Source organism: Bos indicus, chromosome 8 (genome assembly GCF_029378745.1).
Source record: "Bos indicus isolate NIAB-ARS_2022 breed Sahiwal x Tharparkar chromosome 8, NIAB-ARS_B.indTharparkar_mat_pri_1.0, whole genome shotgun sequence".
NCBI classification, from domain to species: Eukaryota; Metazoa; Chordata; class Mammalia; order Artiodactyla; family Bovidae; genus Bos; species Bos indicus.
Genome location: NC_091767.1, coordinates 105507459 through 105519998, shown reverse-complemented (window position 1 = coordinate 105519998; position 12540 = coordinate 105507459). Strand labels below are relative to the sequence as shown.

Sequence of the window (12540 nt, the reverse complement as noted above, 5' to 3'; positions counted from 1 at the left end):
CACCAGACTCCACTGTTCATGGGATTTCCCAGGTAAGAATACTGGAATGGGTTGCCATTTCCTTTTCCAGGGGATCTTCCCAACCCAGAGGTCAAACCAACATCTCTTGTGCCTCCTGCATTGGCAGGTGGGTTCTTTATCACTGAGCCACCAGGGAAGCCCAAACCAATAAGTGACAAATCCAGTATTTAAAGTAAGGCAAGCAACCTCTAAAGTTATGACCAACCTAGATAGCATATTTAAAAGCAGAGACATTATTTTGCCAACAAAGGTCCATCTAGTCAAGGCTATGGTTTTTCCAGTAGTCATGTATGGATGTGAGAGTTGGACTGTGAAGAAAACTGAGCACAGAAGAATTGATGCTTTTGAACTGTGATGTTGGAGAAGACTCTTGAGAGTCCCTTGGACTTCAAGGAGATCCAACCAGTCCATTCTAAAGGAGATCAGCCCTTGGGTGTTCTTTGGAAGGAATGATGCTAAAGTGGAAACTCCAGTACTTTGGCCACCTCATGAGAAGAGTTGACTCATTGGAAAAGACTCTGATGCTGGGAGGGATTGGGGGCAGGAGGAGAAGGGGACGACAGAGGATGAGATGGCTGGATGGCATCACTGACTCGATGGACATGAGTCTGGGTGAACTCCAGGAGTTGGTGATGGACAGGGAGGCCTGGCATGCTGCGATTCATGGGGTCGCAAAGAGTCGGACACGACTGAGCGACTGAACTGAACTGAATGAAGCAACCTCTCCCTGAGCCTCAGGTTCCTCCTAGCTGTGAAATCAGTAGAATAAGACCTGCCTTGCACTGTGGACTCTGAGGGCTGAATGAAATCATGGGTGAAAAGTTGTCATGTCCCACATGAGAGTTGGTTAATAGACTTGTACAATGGAATATCTAACTTCTAGGACTGTTGTGGTGATCCACTGATATCAACAATGCAATAATGTCTTTTAGGAAAACCTAACTCTCTGTACATATGGGTAATTTTGATTTGGGGATTATTAAAATGGCAGAAGCTTTTGCCAGCAAGTTCAGACCACCTTCTAGGACAGTGATCCCCAACCTTTCTGGGACCAGGGACCGGTTTCATTGAAGACGGTTTTTCCATGCTCCTGGGTGGTAGGGGATGGTTTGGGGATGATTCAAACGCATTACATTTAATGTGTACTTTATTTCCATTATTATTACATCAGCTCCACCTCAGATCATCAGGCATTAGATCCCAGAGGTTGGGGACCCCTGTTCTAGAGCGCCTGAAATCCTGGTGGGGAACATTTCACAGAGAGATTTTTTTGCAGAAAACTAGGTTGAGGGATCCTAGGAGCAGATTTTAGCATAAGAAAAAGTGACAGGCGCACGACGTGACAATTTGATATATGTATAGATTACAAAATTGGAGGAAAAGAGACAAAATAAGAGGCCCACATTTCATTTCCCAGTCCATCCCTTCACATGCTTTGTGATCTTGGGCTGGCTTTCCTTTCTAGAAATTGTGAGAAAGAGCCCAGCAGAGTGAACGTCTTCACACGGCAGAGGATCTGTCTTTGCAAAGAGCACAGAGCGGTCCCTGCTTGAGCCCCAGCCTTGGCTGACGCGAGTGGATTTCACCTCATTGCATCATGACATTTGCATAGAACTTTCCCCAGAGGGCCCCCCATCTGCGCAGATGGATTTAATGGCCTCATTCACCTCCTGCCTGGGCAGGGTCTCGAGTGCTCACAAGGCTCAGAGAGCATCTTTGTCCCTCTGGCTGTGGGCTGGTTCTCCTGAACACTTTTTCTCCCTGCTCTGTGTCCTTCTTTCTTCCCTCTTTGCCTCCCCAACCTCTCTCCATCCTGCAACGTTTCAATAATTTAAAAGTGTAGGAATGAACAGGAAGATTGAAGTAGAAGCCCCAGCTCTCTCACCTAATTGAGGTGTGACCTTGAATAGGTGACAATTTCTCTGAGCCTCAGTGATCCTTCCCAAAAGGGGAGAGGCGAAAGCATGCCCCTCCAGTGGGTGTGATGAGGGATAATGAATTAGCCGATAAAATGAGCATAGCAAGCAATGCTTGCCACATGCCCGCTGTGCCTCTTTCTCGGTAAGCAAGGCGAGGACTGTCAGCCTTGCTCACTCTTGTGTCCCCAGCGTCTAAGCTGCAGAATACGAATGCAGGTCTGTTCTCCTCTCTCTCTCTCTGACTCTCTGCAGTACGGCTAGTGCAACTCCTCGTTTCCCTTTTCAGTTCCAGCTCACAGGCCTGGGATGCCCTGGTGAGCACGCCTACAGCTACCACTTCCATGCAGAGCCTTGCTGCTTTCAGCTGCTCACTGCTGCTCACTGTGCCCTGACTGCAGGACACGCCCCAGCTCCATGTGTATGCAGGGACTGTACCGTCCCATCTTAAATGTTCTTCTGCAACTTCTTCTCCACCCTAAGAAGCAGAGAACCTTAGACTTAGAAGAGACCTAGAGAAAATCCTCCAAAGCGGGGAGACTGAGGGCAGAGCCAGGTCCAAATCTAATAGCTGAGGTCCAGTGGGGAAACCCTGTGAGCAGAGAGGCCTGGATTAGCATCCTTACTTGCTGAATACTTCAGCAAGGCCTCATACTCACTGAACAACTGTGGGGAAAAACCCCTTCGCTGCCATCACCCTGAATTTGTGTATCTAGAAAACGGTGATGAAAAAAAAAAAAAAAATACAATAAGTCTTCTCCATACGAACGAGTTCCATTCCCAGAGCACGTTTGTTAAGTCCAATGTGACCCTAAGTCCAACAAAATTAGCCTAGGTACCCAACTAACAATCGTCTATAGTATTATATAGTCTATAGGGCTATATAGACAATCGTCTATATAGTACTGTACACTAACAGGTTTATAATACTTTTTGCACAAATAATACATAAAAAACAAACACAAAAAGAAAACATTTTTAATCCTACAGTACTGAAACTTGAAAAGTACCATAATACAATGGCATACAGGGGCTGGCAAGAGTGAACAGGCAAGAAGAGTTACTGCCTGGAGGGAAAACTGAAGGATCATCAGTGATCAGAGACAGAGGAGGAGGGCGAGCTGCAATCCCACTCACGGCCGACGTCGACGGCACAGGTTCTGGTTCCTCACTGGAACCAGATGCACGTTCCGGTCTTTGCAAGTTTGCACCTTGAAGGTTCATATGTAGGGGACTTTCTCTACTGTAGTTCAGATGGTTGCAAGGATTCAACAAGAAAGATGCAAAACCTCCCAGAACGTGGTCTAACACTCGGGTCGCTGGACGCTGAGTCGGCTTCCCGCAGGCTTGTACTTCCGGCTTCTGACCCCCTTCCTGCCTTCCTCCTCCCCGACCTGGGCGGCCTCGGTTTCCCCCGGACCCGTTCCACCCCTTGCCCGCGTTCTAACGTTAGGATGACCCAGTGACCGCCCCCGTCTTCTGCACAGTATGTTCTCTCTCTCATTCTTCCCACTGGGCTCCACGATTCTTTCGGGACAGCCTCACATATGGTTTCTCTCTCCTGCTTCCTGTTGCGCCTCACCCAGGCAAACGTGCAACAGATTCTGTCTCTTAGGATAAGACACAAAGTCCTTAGTGAGAGTTCAAGGCCTTGCCGGATCTCCACACCCTTCTTGGATCTCATCTGGTTCCCTTCATCCCCTCGCTCTCTGCGGCTCGTTTCCTGTTTCCTCAAAGACTCCAGGTGTTTTCCTGGGTTTAAGTCTTCAGCTGTTCCTCCCCGCTCCTGCGCTTCCCTGGCCAGCTTCTCTTCATCCGCCAGGTCTTACCGCAAGCACCGCCTCCTGCCTCGTTAGTCTTACCAAAGACCGGACCATCGCGCTCCTCCCATACCCTAGCATTCTATCCCTACGCCATCCTTGGACGGAATCACGTCTGCGCCTGTATGCCTGCGCCGTCTGGGCAGGGGCCATGTGTGTGTTGTTGTTTTTTAAAGTATGTATTATTTGGCCGTGCTGGGTCTTAGCTATGGTATGTGAGATTGTTTGGTTGTGACACGTGGGATCCAGTTCTCTGACCGGGGATAGTAGCCGGGCCCTCTGCATTGAGAGCGTGGAGTCTGAGCCACTGGACCACCAGGGAGTCCCCGTGTTTGTGGTTGACCTCTGTATCTACCACGTGGCAGGCATTCAAAGGACCCATGATTGGAGGGATATATGAAAGCGCAAAAACCCAGGGACAACACCAGTCAGGGGGCCTCTGCTCCTGCACTCCTGTGCTGCCTAACTTCATACAAGTCACCTCCCTTCTCGGGCTTCAAGTTCCCTATCTGTACACCACGTTGATTTTAATGATCTCTTCCTTCCCTTCTGTCTGAGACTCCTTCTCAGCCTGAGAAAGGGGGACGGCGATGCCCTGGGCAGAAAAGGCCAGGAAATGCTGCCCTTCTCCACAGCTTGTGTCTTGCATGTCCCCCTTTCTGCCACCCCAGTCCCAGGGGCTTCTCCAGAGTTGTCAGCCGGCAGGGCCCTATGATGCCAGGGAGCTTCTCAGGCCCGTGTGGGCACCCTGGCTGTGTGGGGCGTGGTGTGTGCACACGCTTTCCTCCTGGCCCGGCCCAGGGGGTTTCAGCATTCCCCTAAAGACAAAGGTCTGGATCCGCAGAGCACAGCAAAGTCTAGAAGGTTTGGTCTCAGGGGGACGATCGGGGATGCTCCTTGTGCCCTTCCATGCTTATAAACACAGGCTCATCGCCGGAGCCCTTGCTAGGGGCCTGGGAGCACCCTGCTCGACCTTCAGGAGGTAGGTACCTGTGGAGCTGGACTCCCCATCGGTGAGATAAGGGATCTGGTGAGGAGCAATGCCAACTCTACACCAGCCCGTGGAGGTCCTGGTATGGAGGATAAGCATGGTATCTCGCCCTTCTTCTCGCCTCTCCGTGACCTGCCTGTTCAGAGCCTGCCTCAGGGGTCTCCTCTGCTCACAGGTGTCCTTACTGACTGGGCATCTGCAACCCGTAAGAGAAGGTGGCACTCGCCTGCCCCACCCACTCCCCCAGGTGTCCCCAGATCTGACCTGGAAGAGACACATCCAGGTGCGGTCCATGGCAAGCCACTGCCTGAGGCTGTCCATGTGCAGGATTCCCATGTGGCTCCACCCAGTCTCAAGAGGCTGCTGTCCTTTAGCTACCCAGCTTACAGATGGTAAAATAGAGGCCTCAGCCTGTCTGAGACCTGCCCTGGAACTCACTACCTGTCAACCTGGTAGATGCTGCAGGATTTTAAGCCCCCACTCTGGACACTGAGAACTTGTCGGCAAGCCCAAACAAGATGGGGAAGGCAGCTCTCCGTCCCCCGTCCTGGCCGAGCGCTGTGGGGTGTGTTTGATGGTCATTCGCCTCCTACCTTTTATTATGTACCTGGTGCCCCGTTACTCACCCTTCCCAGCAGCTCTCATAAGGCAGCTATTCTCACAATCCTCGTTTTACATCTTAGAAGAAATGAAGATGCGAAGAGGTGAGTCACTTGTCTGGCAGGGTGCCTTGGACGTGTGCCCCCATTTGTAACTGCTCCCCGGCACCGTTCCCCCAGGAGGCAGGTAGGGTAGGAGGCAGGGTCCCCTCTCACAGAGGAAGAAGCTGAGGTCTGGTAGAGACGAGTCCCATCCCGATAAAGCTGGCTCCAAGCCCGACTCCCAGATGCCCGGATTCCCCGAGCAGCTTTCCACCTTCTCCCCCGGATGGCCTCCCAAGCAAACCTACCACCCACGGCATCAAGGCCTCGGCGGCCAGTTTACATTTGGGATTCCCAGCACCGTGCAGCTAGGCTGTCCCATAAACGGCTTGGCCACCCACTCTGGGATTCTGTCAACAAGCCCAGGTCGGTGATGGAAGGCCAGGGTTCTTGCTTTTTCCCTCTAGGCTGGAGACAATGCTCAGCACAGGGGTTTCAACCCGTGGGTGAGCTGCCCAGGGTAACATCTCCACCCGGGTGTGTGTGAGCGGCTCAGGAATGCAGCCTGGCCAATGCCACGGGGCCCTGGCGGAAGGGCTGTCTGAGGCTGGCTTCTGACTCACTCAACAGGGAGGTCACAGCAGAGGGTGGGCGGTGTGGGGGAGCAGGAGGCGTGCTGCAGTGAAGGTCAGAAAGCCTGACTGTCCACCCGCCCACGGCGGGGCCCTGGGTGACTCGCTTCACCACTGTGAGTCTCTGGGTCGCCGTAGTGTTGATGGAAAGAGTGACTTCAAGCAGACCAAGGCTTGATGCTGGGGCTTCTATATAGCTCCCTTGGGACTGTGCAGATCTGTGCCTGGCACGGGGCATGCAGTAGTCAGGGAATGCCAAAGCTTGCTTAGACACGGGTAAGTGGAGGAGAAAACACCAAGTGTGGGTAATGTGGAGGAATGCACCCGGTTAGACGAGGAGACCTGGTTTGATTCCTTGCGTTGTTAGCGGTGTAGTAGTGTAAGCTAGTGAAATGCTCGCAGGCAAGTGACTTCTTTGTGGGGAGAGGGATTCAGTTTGCCTATCTATAAGATAGAGAAAATAACAGTCCTGCCATGGAGAAGTACTTTGGATAAAGAATAAAATCAAGGACAGCACCTGCATAAGGCCTGGTGTAGAATTCATGCTCACTAAATGATGTTGGTGAGAGTGGTGGTGATGTGGTAATGGCATTGATGATGGTTGTGATGATCGTCATTCTAGGGGGATAGAAAGGCCTGGTTCTTTCCATAGGATCAGGTTTGAAATGAGTGTTGAATTCACCCACAGGAAAAAAAAAAGTCAAAGTTCCGCCCCAAGTTGGGGAAATCCTAACACTCCAGAAACCAGGGGGTGGAGGAATTAGTCTGTTTGGCTTAGCCATTTGCCTACTATGTCTTACTAATCTTCCAAGTTGAGCACAAGTCCCTCTTCCAGGAAGCCTTCTAGGATTCTCTCAGCTGGTTCAGTGCTTAAAATCGTCGAATACTCCCATCGCTCCCTAGATAAAGTTCAGACTCCCCAGCGTGGCTTATAGAAGCCTTGCTCGCTCCCCCGGGTTTGCCTCTCACGCCTTCACCTCTTGCACCGTGCTCTGGCCCTTTTCAGGGAATCAGAGTTTCCTGTGTTCCCCTGTTCTGGGCTTTGCACAGACTCTGCGCTCTGCCAGGAGCACGCTTCTCTCTCATCATTCTCTCTGGCCTTCCCCTCACTACTTTTACCTGGGTAAGACCTGCTGCGACTTCCCCACCTCACCTCTAACATTGTCTTCTCTGAGGAGCTCTGGTGATTGGCCTCAGTTGCTGTGTCTCCATTAGCATTTCCTGGCGTCTCAGCGCCTGCTCACGGGCCCCCACGACCGCCCGGCTGGGCCTGGCCCATCTGCTCATGGCCTAGCACAGTATCTATCACATAGCAGGTTCTCAGCAGAAGGGGAGATGGGAACTTGGGATAGAACAGTGACTAAAATAAATGCACCTTCTCACTCTCATGAAATTTTCCTTCCAACAGCTAGAGGTATCGAAATAGCCAGGCAACGAATAATACATACATTCTTACAATATGTGCCAAAGTGGTGCGTGTTATGGAAGGAAAGAAGACATGGAAGCCAGGTCAATGGGTACAGAAGGGCCGGGGGTGATGGAAGGTGGGTGGTCAGGGTGGGGCACGTTGAGCACACAGCACTTGGGCAAGAGACCTGCAGTGAGTCATAAGGATGAATGGAGAAGAATGTTCTTGGCCACAAGAACAGCTCGTGGTGAAGGCTGGAAGGTAGGAGGATGTCTGGCCTGTGTGCAGGGTGGCAAGGAGTCCCGAGGGCTGGAGGGAAGTGGAGGAAGGCATCGATGGGGGTGGGGGATGGTGAGGGGTGGGGGTGGGCAGAGCACTCAGGGCCTGGCAGGCTCCTGGGAGGACCAGCGTTCACTCTGGGGAAGTGGAGAGGCACAGAGGGCTGTGTGCAGAGATGCCATGCCATCCTGACTCCTTTTCAGAGGACCATTCAGGTTGCTAAGCTGAGACGTTAGAGCTGTTGATATGCACCCCCAACTCTGCAAACAACCCTTTATCAGCTCTGCTGAGATGACTGCTTCCCATCTAAAGCTTCTGTCTTCCCCTGTCTTACAGAGTCACTAGCCTCCTTAGACCAACGAGCTCCACTGGGGTTTCATGCCTTTTCTCAAGAAAGCAGGTTTTCGCTTAGATTTGAACAAATACAGTGGCAGCCCTGTGCTTCGTGTCGTCGGTTGGGCGTGTCATCCTGTGCCGAGACACGCTCCTGGGACCAATTTTTAACTCTCCTCTGGCCCCCTGACCCTGATTAGTCCTCAAGTTCCTGCTCAAGGACCACCTCACTCAGGAAGCCACGTGGAGAGTCCTTAGACATGAATCTAATCCGAACATCAGGAGATAAAAACTCAAGGCGAGCCCGGCCTGGCCAAGGCCGCAGAGCTGAGCTGTAGAGTTGGGACCACACCGCAGCTCCCCAGACACCTTCCAGAATCAGTCTCAGCAGCCAACCGAAACATGACCATCACCATAGTTCCAAGGCCACCACTCCTTGGAAAACACTGGTATGTCAAATACTTGAAAGTTATTTCTCCTTCCTCCCTTACACCCTGCTACACATGCAGACCTAGAATGAGTCCAATTAGAAAATGATTGTTCGTCGTTGGTATAGAGGAAAGCTGTTGAAGCAACCATTCTGGAAATCTGCTCTGTATTCTAGACTCTTGGCTCCGATAAGAAAATACTGAGTCCCGCCTCTTCCCATCTGCCTTGCAGTGCACATAGCTGCCTGGGTAGGAGGCTGGGCGTGCCTGGCAGGTAGAGTTTCCTCAGACAGTCCTGCACGGTCCTGTCTCGTCTTCCAGCAGGGCCCAGGTCACCCCACAAGGCAGATGAGGGAACAGCTGGGGTCTGTACAGATAAGCGAGGCGGGAAGGCTGGAGGGAGCAGACAGACATCATTCTGGCTTAAGTGATAGGGAGGCCCCAGCTCCAGGGACCAGAAAGAGGTTTTAGGTGGAGAGTAGGAGGAAGGAAGTGCAGGAGAAGCCACAGAAAGCTTCACCCTGGGGCTGGAGTTACTACCTAGGACCCCAGTCCAGGAGGGCCAGGAAGCAAGAGGAAAGGGACTCCAGGAAGGTCACGGTGCAAGCCCAGAGCAAGCAGACGTTCAGAACAAGGGTCAGAGGCAGGTGCTGTGTGACTTGGAATCACATGGTTTGTGTCCCAGCTCTACCACTTGCCAGCTGTGTGACCTCAACCCGTCTAAGCCTCAGTTGTACCATCTGTAAGGTGGGGCTAAAAAAGGCCGTGCCTACAGCAGGGCTGCTGTGCTGACGAAATAAAGTGACACATGGAGGAAGAGGTGACACTTGGTAGACAGTAAGCGCTTGAGACACAGTAGCCACCATCTGCCATTTGCTCGGTGTCAGGGAATCCTAAATCCTACACAGATCCGCCACCTTGTATGAATGGTTCCACCTCCCTGAGTCTCAAATGTGGGCTTTGTTGGACGGTTCTGGAGTCTAAACGGAATAATATGCACAGAGATGCTAACCCACGGCCAAGCACATGGTAAGTGCTCAATTATGGTCATTTTGGAAAGTGCAGGGAGTCAGTCTATGCTGTCAATGAGATTCTGAGCACCAGGATGGGAGTTTACGGGCAGGGGACTTGCCATGAGATGGAACTGGGGCCACGAGTACAGGTGGGAGTGAAATAGGCCAGCAGGTAAGAGATGGGAGGGGTATGGCGGGGAGAAAGCCAGCCTCTGGCCCCTCTCCTGCCCCAAGAGGCTTCCTGCTGTGGAAGCTGGAGACAGAAAGGCAGGACTTTTTTGTGCTCAGGGGAAACTCCTGTCTGGGCAGTCAAGGATGACTGGCAGGGCTGGGAGTCTCCGCTATTCCCCACCCTGGGGAAAGCTGCTTTTGCCTTGTCAAAGTGAGCAAGCAGGGGTCCCACACTCAAGGCTCCCTGGCATTCTGGGTCCACAGCGAAATGTCTCCAGCTGGACCAGGTAGGGTCATGCTCGGGTGCACAGAGGACAGGTTCTGCAACCCGCTGTGCCCGCTTCCCTCTTCTGTGGCGCAGCCCCTGCAGCAGAACAAGCCGGGCTTGGGACTTAGACTGAACTGGGTTCGACTCTGGCCCGTGGCGTTTGCAGCCAGTAAACTCAAGGCCTGTAAGTACTCGCTAAGCCCGAACTTAAGAGCTTCCCTGCTGGCTCAGCTGGTAAAGAATTTGCCTGTAAAGCAGAGACCTGGGTTTGATCCCTGGGCTGGGAAGATCCCCCGAAGAAGGGAATGGCTACCCACTCTAGCATTCTTGCCTGGAGAATTCCACAGGCTGGGAGCCTGGCCAGCTACGGGCTACAGCCCATGGGCTGCAAAGTCAGACTTGACTGAATGACTAACACACAAGCCGAAACTGGTTCCCAGTGCCCTGCCGGGGTTGACATGAGGATTAAAGAAGGTAAGGGAGGACGCGAGTCTGACTTGCGGCAGTTCACTAACAGGCATCCTGTCTTATTATCCTCCGTCTCTATAAAGCAGCCACTGCAAGGACAGTTGGCTGGAGATGAGAGAGTAGAGGGTTTCAGGAAGTTGGAGTTTATGGAGAAGTTAGGTTGGGGAATTTAAGTCATAGGCGTATGACTTTAACTTGAATCACCTTTGTTCTCCAGAAGTCAGACGTCAGGAGTCTCGCATCTGAAGAGACATCCAGACACTTCTGAGCACTGAGTAACTATGGTAAAGCCACCCTCACTGTGACAGAGGCCATCAGCTCTCTAATCCACAGGTGGAGGTCACACAGAGTTCCCACAGTTCTCCCCATTCTTCTCCCAGCCACCGTTCACCTGCACCAGGAAAGTTCCTGCTCATTCTTCAGGTCTCAGTGTAAATCTCTCTCCTCAGGAACACTTTCTCTGACCTTCACACTGTTCTCCAAATGACCCCTCACCTTCCCTTCACTGTCCCTTCTGCAAAGGTCACTAAATACATAGCTATATACCTCAGTGGGGCTTTCCTGGTGGCTCAGTGGTAAAGAATCCACCTGCCAAGCAGGAGATGTGGGTTCGATCTCTGGGTTCCAGACGATCCCCTGGAGAAGGAAATGGCAACCCACTCCAGTATTCTTGCCTGGAGAATCCCCATGGATAGAGGAGCCTGGCGGACTACAGTCCCTGGGGTTGCAAAAGAGTCCGATGCAACTGAGTGACTTACAGCAGCAACATACCTCACTGCTTGTAACTGGCTCCCCTAACAGACCCCGAGCTCCACAGGGGCAGGTGTGGTGCCTGGACTCTGCTGTGTGCCCAGCATGGTCCAGTGCTCAGCTCATAGAGATGCTCCATGAACACACGTCTCCTGTCACGGAGGAAGCCTGCTCACCTACATCCCATCGCCTCAGCCAACAGGAAGAAGTAAAAAAGTGGAAGAAGGTAGTCTTTTAACACAAAAGGCTAGAATTACATTCATAATGTATATAGAAAAGGGGAAAAAAGGATTAGGAAACATATTCAGAACTAGCAAGAAAACAGACTCCGGGTCCTTGACTCGAGAGACAGCACTCATCTCTGAGCCCTGGAGCCTGAAACTGCTGCAGCTGAACCTAGTATAGGAAGAGAGGGTCAAAATGACCACTTGAGATATTTATCTGTATATCCGAGTGACTGTAACAACCTGGAGTCTGCACCTGAACCTGAATTACGACTGCATGTCCCTACCATGCACTCTGCAGAAATAACAATCCATTTAAGAAAGTTTCCCAATAAAATTAGTTTTTATATTTTAATATGTTAGTTTTATATTTTAATGTTTTAGTACGTAAGTTATAGTTGGTAGGAAAGCTCTTTTCATCAGAGCTGCTGTTTCTCTAGCTGATGGTGTCAGATGAATCACATGTCATAATTCTACACAAGCTTCATTGTCTATTCACTGTCAAAGTGGCTGACTCCAGGGGAGTGAAAGAGACCCACTGTATTCATCTGGCATCAGGAATCGAGAGCCTTCAAAATGCTCACACCTGGAGGGGGGATTGAAATGGAGGATGAGTAGGGCATGGAGCGCTCCTTCTCCCACCGAACACTACAAATACATCTACAAGGAGAACCATTCACCCAGAACAGCTACTGAATGTCGACAGAGGACCTCAGACTTCCAAAGAGACAAGAAAACCTCCTCATAACCAGGTAGGACAAAAGGAAAAAGAAAAGGAAGGAATCTGAGTGGAGCCTGCACCCCAGGGAGGGAGCTATGCAGGAGAAAAGGTTTCTGCACCCAGGGGCGTCTCCTCACCTGTGGGAACGTCAGACTGGATGGAAGAGGAGCTGTGGAGGAGAGCACAGCACCCCTCTGCACTCCCCAGTCTGGGACATTCCTCTGTCGGTGCAGGGGGAGCCGGGTACAGAAGATTAGGCTTCAGAGGTCAGACCCAAGGAGAAGAACGTAGTTGGCTGTGCAGAAGAGCCCGAAGAGACTAGACTGTGGCAACCAAGGGTGTGCCTGGAAGAAGCCTGGGCCCAGCAGTGTTGAGGTGCTGTTATGAGGCGGTGTATGAGGAGAGGGGTGGGACCACCATCAGGGCTTCCTTCCCTGCGCATGCGCGCAGACACCA

The 12540-nt window shown here is 51.8% G+C and overlaps 1 protein-coding gene across 1 annotated transcript in view; it reads right to left on the bottom strand.

Moving 5' to 3' along the window:
* PAPPA (pappalysin 1) overlaps positions 1–12540 on the bottom strand; it is a 267860-nt gene that overhangs the window by 6457 nt on the left and 248863 nt on the right. The window lies entirely within an intron of this gene.